This window comes from Triticum dicoccoides, chromosome 6A (genome assembly GCF_002162155.2).
Source record: "Triticum dicoccoides isolate Atlit2015 ecotype Zavitan chromosome 6A, WEW_v2.0, whole genome shotgun sequence".
NCBI lineage: Eukaryota > Viridiplantae > Streptophyta > Magnoliopsida > Poales > Poaceae > Triticum > Triticum dicoccoides.
In genome coordinates, this window is record NC_041390.1 from 456,253,778 (window position 1) to 456,262,515 (window position 8,738).

Below are 8,738 nucleotides of genomic sequence, written 5' to 3' on the forward strand. Positions count from 1 at the left end.
ACACGATGGGTGGCGAGCGAGGCACGCGGGTGGGTGGCGAGCGCGGTGCGCGGGCAGCGACTGCGGGGTAACACGAGCGGGCGGCAGGGGCGCGGCCGGAGCGGGCGAACGACATGGGCGGTAGGGGAGGCAGGGGAGGGATGAGGCCAGCACGGGCCGGTCGGAGTAGCGAGCAGTAGCGGACGCGGCGCGCGAGGGGGAGAGGATGAGAGGGGGAGCTCTTGGGGGTTTGTAGGGGGTTCAGGCTGTTGGGGAACGTAGTAATTTCAAAAATTCTCCTACGCACACGCAAGATCATGGTGATGCATAGCAACGAGAGGGGAGAGTGTGATCTACGTACCCTTGTAGACCGACAGCGGAAGCGTTAGCACAACGCGGTTGATGTAGCCGTACGTCTTCACGGCCCGACCGATCAAGCACCGAAACTACGGCACCTCCGAGTTCTAGCACACGTTCAGCTCGATGACGATCCCCGGACTCCGATCCAGCAAAGTGTCGGGGAAGAGTTCCGTCAGCACGACGGCGTGGTGACGATCTTGATGTACTACCATCGCAGGGCTTCGTGTAAGCACCGCTACAATATTATCGAGGATTATGGTGGAAGGGGGCACCGCACACGGCTAAGAATATGATCACGTGGATCAACTTGTGTGTCTAGGGGTGCCCCCTGCCCCCGTATATAAAGGAGCAGGGGGAGGTGCGGCCGGCCAGGAGGAGGGCGCGCCAGGAGGAGTCCTACTCCCACCGGGAGTAGGATTCCCCCCTTTCCTAGTTGGAATAGGATTTGGGAGGGGGAAAGAGGAGAGAGAGAAGGAAGGGGGGCGCCGCCCCCCTCTCCTTGTCCTATTCGGACTAGTGGGGGAGGGGCGTGCGGCCCAGCCCTGGCCACCTCTCCTCTCTTCCACTAAAGCCCACTAAGGCCCATATACCTCCCGGGGGGTTCTGGTAACCTCCCGGTACTCCAGTAAAATCCCGATTTCACCCGGAACACTTCCGATATCCAAATATAGGCTTCCAATATATCAAACTTTATGTCTCGACCATTTCGAGACTCCTCGTCATGTTCGTGATCACATCTGGGACTCCAAACAAACTTCGGTGCATCAAAATGCATAAACTCATAATATAACTGTCATCAAAACCTTAAGCGTGCAGACCCTACGGGTTCGAGAACAATGTAGACATGACCGAGACACGTTTCCGGTCAATAACCAATAGCAGAACCTAGATGCTCATATTGGCTCCCACATATTCTACGAAGATCTTTATCGGTCAGCCCGCATAACAACATACGTTGTCCCCTTTGTCATCGGTATGTTACTTGCCCGAGATTCAATCGTCGGTATCTCAATACCTAGTTCAATCTCGTTACCGGCAAGTCTCTTTACTCGTTTCGTAATACATCATCTTGCAACTAACTCATTAGTTGTAATGCTTGCAAGGCTTATGTGATGTGCATTACCGAGAGGGCCTAGAGATACTTCTCTGACAATCGCAGTGACAAATCCTAATCTCGAAATACGCCAACCCAACATGTACCTTTGGAGACACCTGTAGAGCTCATTTATAATCACCCAGTTACGTTGTGACGTTTGGTAGCACACAAAGTGTTCCTCCAGCAAACGGGAGTTGCATAATCTCATAGTCATAGGAACATGTATAAGTCATGAAGAAAGCAATAGCAACATACTAAACGATCGGGTACTAAGCTAATGGAATGGGTCATGTCAATCACATCATTCTCCTAATGATGTGATCCCATTAATCAAATGACAACACATGTCTATGGTTAGGAAACATAACCATCTTCGATTAACGAGCTAGTCAAGTAGAGGCATACTAGTGACGTTTGGTTTGTCTATGTATTCACACAAGTATTGTGTTTCCGGATAATACAATTCTAGCATGAATAATAAACATTTATCATGATATAAGGAAATAAAGTAATAACATTATTATTGCCTCTAGGCCATATTTCCTTCAGTCTCCCACTTGCACTAGAGTCAATAATCTAGATTACACAGTAATGATTCTAACACCCATGGAGCTTTGGTGCTGATCATGTTTTGCTCGTGGAAGAGGCTTAGTCAACGGGTCTGCTATATTCAGATCCGCATGTATATCTTGCAAATCTCTATGTCTCCCACCTGGACTAGATCCCGGATGGAATTGAAGCGTCTCTTGATGTGCTTGGTTCTCTTGTGAAATCTGGATTCCTTTGCCAAGGCAATTGCACCAGTATTGTCACAAAAGATTTTCATTGGACCCGATGCACTAGGTATGACAAGATCGGATATGAACTCCTTCATCCAGACTCCTTCGTTTGCTGCTTCTGAAGCAGCTATTTACTCCGCTTCACATGTAGATCCCGCCACAACGCTTTGTTTAGAACTGCACCAACTGACAGCTCCACCGTTTAATGTAAACACGTATCCGGTTTGCGATTTAGAATCGTCCGGATCAGTGTCAAAGCTTGCATCAACGTAACCATTTACGATGAGCTCTTTGTCACCTCCATATATGAGAAACATATCCTTAGTCCTTTTCAGGTATTTCAGGATGTTCTCGACCGCTGTCTAGTGATCCACTCCTGGATTACTTTGGTACCTCCCTGCTAGACTTATAGCAAGACACACATCAGGTCTGGTACACAGCATTGCATACATGATAGAGCCTATGGCTGAAGCATAGGGAACATCTTTCATTTTCTCTCTATCTTCTGCATTGGTCGGGGATTGAGTCTTACTCAATTTCACACCTTGTAACACAGGCAAGAATCCTTTCTTTGCTTGATCCATTTTGAACTTCTTCAAAACTTTGTCAAGGTATGTGCTTTGTGAAAGTCCAATTAAGCGTCTTGATCTATCTCTATAGATCTTAATGCCCAATATGTAAGCAGCTTCACCGAGGTCTTTCATTGAAAAACTCTTATTCAAGTATCCTTTTATGCTATCCAGAAATTCTATATCATTTCCGATTAGCAATATGTCATCTACATATAATATCAGAAATGCTACAGAGCTCCCACTCACTTTCTTGTAAATACAGGCTTCTCCAAAAGTCTGTACAAAACCAAATGCTTTGATCACATTATCAAAGCGTTTATTCCAACTCCGAGAGGCTTGCACCAGTCCATAAATGGATCGCTGGAGCTTGCACACTTTGTTAGCTCCCTTTGGATTGACAAAACCTTCCGGCTGCATCATATACAACTCTTCTTGCAGAAATCCATTCAGGAATGCAGTTTTGACATCCATTTGCCAAATTTCATAATCATAAAATGCGGCAATTGCTAACATGATTCGGACAGACTTAAGCATTGCTACGGGTGAGAAGGTCTCATCATAGTCAATCCCTTGAACTTGCCAAAAACCTTTTGCGACAAGTCGAGCTTTGTAGACAGTAATATTACCGTCAGCGTCAGTCTTCTTCTCGAAGATCCATTTATTCTCAATTGCTTGCCGATCATTGGGCAAGTCAACCAAAGTCCATACTTTGTTCTCATACATGGATCCCATCTCAGATTTCATGGCTTCAAGCCATTTTGCGAAATCTGGGCTCACCATCGCTTCTTCATAGTTCGTAGGTTCATCATGATCTAGTAGCATGACTTCCAGAACAGGATTACCATACCACTCTAGCGCGGATCTTACTCTGGTTGATCTACGAGGTTCAGTAGTATCTTGTTCTGAAGTTTCATGATCATTATCATTAGCTTCCTCACTAATTGGTGTAGGTGTCACAGAAGCTGGTTTCTGTGATGTACTACTTTCCAATAAGGGAGCAGGTACAGTTACCTCGTCAAGTTCTACTTTCCTCCCACTCACTTCTTTCGAGAGAAACTCCTTCTCTAGAAAGTTTCCGAATTTAGCAACAAAAGTCTTGCCTTTGGATCTGTGATAGAAGGTGTATCCAATAGTTTCCTTTGGATATCCTATGAAGACACATTTCTCCGATTTGGGTTCGAGCTTATCAGGTTGAAGTTTTTTCACATAAGCATCACAGCCCCAAACTTTCAGAAACGACAACTTTGGTTTCTTGCCAAACCACAGTTCATATGGCGTCGTCTCAACGAATTTTGATGGTGCCCTATTTAACGTGAATGCGGCCGTCTCTAGAGCATATCCCCAAAACGATAGCGGTAAATTAGTTAGAGACATCATAGATCGCACCATATCTAGTAAAGTACGATTACGACGTTCGGACACACCATTACGCTGTGGTGTTTCGGGTGGCGTGAGTTGCGAAACTATTCCACATTGTTTTAAATGTACACCAAACTCGTAACTCAAATATTCTCCTCCATGATTAGATCGTAAGAATTTTATTTTCTTGTTACGATGATTTTCAACTTCACTCTGAAATTCTTTGAACTTTTCAAATGTTTCAGACTTATGTTTCATTAAGTAGATATACCCATATCTGCTTAAGTCATCTGTGAAGGTGAGAAAATAACGATATCCGCCACGAGCCTCAACATTCATCGGACCACATACATCTGTATGTATGATTTCCAATAAATCTGTTGCTCTCTCCATAGTACCGGAGAACGGTGTTTTTGTCATCTTACCCATAAGGCACAGTTCGCAAGTACCAAGTGATTCATAATCAAGTGGTTGCAAAAGCCCATCAGTATGGAGTTTCTTCATGCACTTTATACCGATATGACCCAAACGACAGTGCCACAAATAAGTTGCACTATCATTATCAACTCTGCATCTTTTGGTTTCAACACTATGAATATGTGTGTCACTACTATCGAGATTTAATAAGAATAGACCACTCTTTAAGGGTGCATGACCATAAAAGATATTACTCATGTAAATAGAACAACCATTATTCTCTGATTTAAATGAATAACCTTCTCGCATCAAACAAGATCCAGATATAATGTTCATGCTTAACGCTGGCACCAAATAACAATTATTTAGGTCTAATACTAATCCCGAAGGTAGATGTAGAGGTAGTGTGCCAACTGCGATCACATTGACTTTGGAACCATTTCCCACGCGCATCGTCACCTCGTCCTTAGTCAATCTTCGCTTAATCCGTAGTCCCTGTTTCGAGTTGCAAATATTAGCAACAGAACCAATATCAAATACCCAGGTGCTACTGCGAGCATTAGTAAGGTACACATCAATAAAATGTATATCACATATACCTTTGTTCACCTTGCCATCCTTCTTATCCGCCAAATACTTGGGGCAGTTCCGCTTCCAGTGACCAGTCTGCTTGCAGTAGAAGCACTCAGTTTCAGGCTTAGGTCCAGGTTTGGGTTTCTTCTCTTGAGTAGCAACTTGCTTGCTGTTCTTTTTGAAGTTCCCCTTCTTCTTCCCTTTGCCCTTTTTCTTGAAACTAGTGGTCTTGTTGACCATCAACACTTGATGCTCCTTCTTGATTTCTACCTCCGCAGCTTTCAGCATTGCGAAGAGCTTGGGAATAGTCTTATTCATCCCTTGCATATTATAGTTCATCACGAAGCTCTTGTAGCTTGGTGGAAGTGATTGGAGAATTCTATCAATGATGCAATCATCTGGAAGATTAACTCCCAATTGAATCAAGTGATTATTATACCCATACATTTTGAGTATATGCTCACTGACAGAACTGTTCTCCTCCATCTTGCAGCTATAGAACTTACTGGAGACTTCATATTTCTCAATCCGGGCATTTGCTTGAAATATTAACTTCAACTCCTGGAACATCTCATATGCTCCATGACGCTCAAAACGTCGTTGAAGTCCCGATTCTAAGCCGTAAAGCATGGCACACTGAACTATCGAGTAGTCATCAGCTTTGCTCTGCCAGACGTTCATAACATCTGGTGTTGCTCCAGCAGCAGGCCTGGCACCCAGCGGTGCTTCCAGGACGTAATTCTTCTGTGCAGCAATGAGGATAATCCTCAAGTTACGGACCCAGTCCGTGTAATTGCTACCATCATCTTTCAACTTTGCTTTCTCAAGGAACGCAATAAAATTCAACGGAACAACAGCACGGGCCATCTATCTACAATCAAGCATAAACAAGCAAGATACTATCAGGTACTAAGTTTCATGATAAATTTAGGTTCAATTAATCATATTACTTAAAGAACTCCCACTTAGATAGACATCCCTCTAATCCTCTAAGTGATTACGTGATCCAAATCAACTAAACCATGTCTGATCATCACGTGAGATGGAGTAGTTTCATTGGTGAACATCACTATGTTGATCATATCTACTATATGATTCACGCTCGACCTTTCGGTCTTCGTGTTCCGAGGCCATATCTGTATATGCTTGGCTCGTTAAGTATAACCTGAGTATTCCGCGTGTGCAACTGTTTTGCACCCGTTGTATTTGAACGTAGAGCCTATCACACCCGATCATCACGTGGTGTCTCAGCACGAAGAACTTTCGCAACGGTGCATACTCAGGGAGAACACTTCTTGATAATTAGTGAGAGATCATCTTATAATGCTACCGTCAATCAAAGCAAGATAAGATGCATAAAAGATAAACGTCACATGCAATCAATATAAGTGATATGATATGGCCATCATCATCTTGTGCTTGTGATCTCCATCTTCGAAGCACCATCGTGATCACCATCGTCACCGGCGCGACACCTTGATCTCCATCGTAGCATCGTTGTCGTCTCGCCAATCTTATGCTTCCACGACTATCGCTACCGCTTAGTGATAAAGTAAAGCATTACAGCGCGATTGCATTGCATACAATAAAGCGACAACCATATGGCTCCTACCAGTTGTCGATAACTCGGTTACAAAACATGATCATCTCATACAATAAAATTTAGCAACATGTCTTGACCATATCACATCACAACATGCCCTGCAAAAACAAGTTAGACGTCCTCTACTTTGTTGTTGCAAGTTTTACGTGGCTGCTACGGGCTTAAGCAACAACTAATCTTACCTACGCATCAAAACCACAACGATAGTTTGTCAAGTTGGTGCTGTTTTAACCTTCGCAAGGACCGGGCGTAGCCACACTCGGTTCAACTAAAGTTGGAGAAACTGTCACCCGCTAGCCACCTTTGTGCAAAGCACGTCGGGAGAACCGGTCTTGCGTAAGCGTACGCGTAATGTCGGTCCGGGCCGCTTCGTCCAACAATACCGCCGAACCAAAGTATGACATGCTGGTAAGCAGTATGACTTATATCGCCCACAACTCACTTGTGTTCTACTCGTGCATATAACATCAACACATAAAACCTAGGCTCGGATGCCACTGTTGGGGAACGTAGTAATTTCAAAAATTCTCCTACTCACACGCAAGATCATGGTGATGCATAGCAACGAGAGGGGAGAGTGTGATCTATGTACCCTTGTAGATTGACAGCGGAAGCGTTAGCACAACGCGGTTGATGTAGTCGTATGTCTTCACGGCCCGACCGATCAAGCACCGAAACTACGGCACCTCCGAGTTCTAGCACACGTTCAGCTCGATGACGATCCCCGGACTCCGATCCAGCAAAGTGTTGGGGAAGAGTTCCGTCAGCACGACGGCGTGGTGACGATCTTGATGTACTACCATCGCAGGGCTTCGCCTAAGCACCGCTACAATATTATCGAGGATTATGGTGGAAGGGGGCACCGCACACGGCTAAGAATATGATCACGTGGATCAACTTGTGTTTCTAGGGGTGCCCCCTGCCCCCGTATATAAAGGAGCAGGGGGAGGTGCGGCCGGCTAGGAGGAGGGCGCGCCAGGAGGAGTCCTAGTCCCACCGGGAGTAGGATTCCCCCCTTTCCTAGTTGGAATAGGATTCGGGAGGGGGAAAGAGGAGAGAGAGAAGGAAGGGGGGCGCCGCCCCCCTCTCCTTGTCCTATTCGGACTAGGGGGGAGGGGCGCGCGGCCCAGCCCTGGCCACCTCTCCTCTCTTCCACTAAAGCCCACTAAGGCCCATATACCTCCCGGGGGGTTCCAGTAACCTCCCGGTACTCCGGTAAAATCCCGATTTCACCCGGAACACTTCCGATATCCAAATATAGGCTTCCAATATATCAATCTTTATGTCTCGACCATTTCGAGGCTCCTCGTCATGTACGTGATCACATCCGGGACTCCGAACAAACTTTGGTACATCAAAATGCATAAACTCATAATATAACTATCATCAAAACCTTAAGCGTGCGGACCGTATGGGTTCGAGAACAATGTAGACATGACCGAGACACGTCTCCGGTCAATAACGAATAGCGGAACCTGGATGCTCATATTGGCTCCCACATATTCTACGAAGATCTTTATCGGTCAGACCGCATAACAACATACGTTGTTCCCTTTGTCATCGGTATGTTACTTGCCCGAGATTCGATCATCGGTATCTCAATACCTAGTTCAATCTCGTTATCGGCAAGTCTCTTTACTCGTTTCGTAATACATCATCTTGCAACTAACTCATTAGTTGTAATGCTTGCAAGGCTTATGTGATGTGCATTACCGAGAGGGCCCAGAGATACGTCTTCGACAATCGAAGTGACAAATCCTAATCTCGAAATAAGCCAACCCAACATGTACCTTTGGAGACACCTGAAGAGCTCATTTATAATCACCCAGTTACGTTGTGACGTTTGGTAGCACACAAAGTGTTCCTCCGGCAAATGGGAGTTGCATAATCTCATAGTCATAGGAACATGTATAAGTCATGAAGAAAGCAATAGCAACATACTAAACGATCGGGTGCTAAGCTAATGGAATGGGTCATGTCAATCACATCATTCTCCTAAT